Genomic DNA, 2,457 nt, shown 5'->3' with positions numbered 1-2,457 from the left:
CCCACTCTGTCTCTCTATGGCCACTGGCCATGGCGGTCAGCCATTACCCTGTTCCTCTTCTTAGTCTCCCCATTCTACCGGCCCTTATAATAAACTTATAGTCAATATGTCTGTCTCAATATTTCTCTTTTCTTCTTTTTAAACAAAACAATAACACTAATCCTAGGAAATTTTAGGACTCAATAGAGATAGTTAGGTAAATATGAAGAAACATTAACTATGCCTCAATTTTCTGGAAAGGAGAGTAAGGCATACATATACAAAATAGGCAAAATGCCTCAGGAATGCATTGTCATGGCCTGGCATGTCTCAGCCTTAACCCATGAGGTTCGGCCTGAGTAGGGGGGTGTGGACCTGGAAACTCCGAGCAACCCAGCGGCGGTAAAGACCAAACACAAGCATCTTGTTATCTTTAGAGAGCTCTCACTTCCATGTTGTAAAATCAGAGTCTTTTCTTTATTTGCCATCTTTTTTTGCTGTTTCTTAACTGTCCTTCCATGACAACGAGGAAACCATTTCTGTTCTTCTCCTCTCCTCTCTGGTAGCTCACCCCTAACTCCTCTCCTCACTTGTTACTTACACACACCTCTCACCTGGCACCTCCACTCAGCTGCAGGCCTATTCAAATGCTTAGGCCCATAGAGATGCAAACTAGGAGGCATTCCATACTGTGGTTATGCTAAATGATAGCAGTCTTGCTTGAATTAGCAATACAATAGTGGGCCAGAGCTCCTGGTACCTGGAACCCCTGGAAATCGCTCCTAACAATGCATATAGTACAAACTATTAAGAATAAACTCCATGGAAAACAAGCATATGTAATTAATGATCAAATCTAGTATGATCCAATGAAAAAACAAAATGTAAAATATGGGATAGTGAGATCCATCTTTACCATACCATAATATTGGTAGAAGTATGGTATAGTAACATTGGGAAAGGGTGCCTTATCAAGGTCTGACTTTTATAGAAATAGTGAGAGATGGTACCCTCTTGGCAAAAATGGCATCTTTCAGACATGAAGGAATTGTTTGGGTTTGAATATTGTTGTCCTTAAACCTTTGTACCCATGCCCTTTACTTTAAAGCTTTGTGACCACAGGCAGCTGCCAGTTGATATTAGTGCTGCAAAAGCAGGATGCATCTGGCTCAATATTTAGATAAGCCTGAAAACTGCTGAATTCTATGTCTAGAATAAGGTTAGGTAGGGAATGGTAAAGTGTGTTTGGGGGGCTTTTATAATGATTCAGATATACATCTTAAAATATGTAATTCTTAAAAGTAAAAAAAAAAAATTAGTCAATAATAAAGCTGTTCGTGTAAACCTGGCAGAAAAAAAATCTGTTAAAGTATAAATAAAGATAGCTCAAGATATTTAGGGCCACTTTAGTGCAATCCACATAATTTCAGAATTTTCTTTGTGTTGAAACCCCTTTCATGTCTCAGAAACTGAGTCTGAGCTGAGTCTGGACTCTGGCAGTGAAGGAAGTCTGGGAATCTGTGAAATGTTTTGGAAGTACAAAATGTTCTAGGTCCATTTTGTTATGATGTCTGTAACAATTTTCACCTTAGTTTTTGTCTGGATGACCTGCCATTGGTAAGAGTAGTGAATCAAACTCACCCACTGTCATAGTGTGAGGATTCATATGTAATTTAAGTTGCACTACAATTTCTTTTATGAATTGGGTACCCTTGTGTTTGATGCACAGATGCTGATATTTATAATATTCTCTTGGTGACTATTTCCTTTGATCAGTATGTAGTGTCCTTCTGTTAGACCCGGGGAAAACTCAGGTATCCGGGGTCCCAGGGGTCACCCCAATCACCAGGCAGATTCGAGAGCTTGCTGCAAACTGCACGAGGCTTTATTGTAATTTAACGAGCAAACCCCATGTTAGCTCAGGTCTTTCACCCACCCGCCATGGTGGATGGCTAGAAAAGGCTCCTAGGGCAGCCCAAGAGATCTTATAGGACAGCGTAAGGGGAGTGTCTAGGGGTAGGCACAGGCTCATGATTGGTGTACCTCCAGGCTTGGAGGGTTTGCCCTGTGTTGATTGGTCAACTGGTTGTTATGGCCCATAGGCCCTCCCAGGGTGGTTGCTATGCTTTCTACGTCATTGTTGTGCGCTTGTCCGTAAAGCACATCCAGAGTCATAAAGCATAGCGCCACCAGCTAACTTCTGATTGGTTCCTTGTCACGAGGCAGGCATCTGACTTTCTAGTGACTAACTTCTGATGGGTTCCTTGTCACGAGACAGGCATCTGACCTCTAAGTGACCAAGGCAAATTTATGGCAAGCACGTGTTCGGCTGTTATGGCTGCCGAAAGGGGAGCAGGTCTCTTCACTTCCTTATCTCTGTGGAATAGTTTTGGTTTGAAGTCTATTTGTCAAATATTAAATTGGCTTCATAAGTTTGATTCCTACCTCCATTTTCTTGGAATATATATATATATATAT

Source organism: Cricetulus griseus, chromosome 6, assembly GCF_003668045.3.
Source record: "Cricetulus griseus strain 17A/GY chromosome 6, alternate assembly CriGri-PICRH-1.0, whole genome shotgun sequence".
Lineage (NCBI taxonomy): Eukaryota > Metazoa > Chordata > Mammalia > Rodentia > Cricetidae > Cricetulus > Cricetulus griseus.
The sequence above is the reverse complement of the archived record's forward strand: the minus strand, read 5'-3'. Positions refer to the sequence as shown.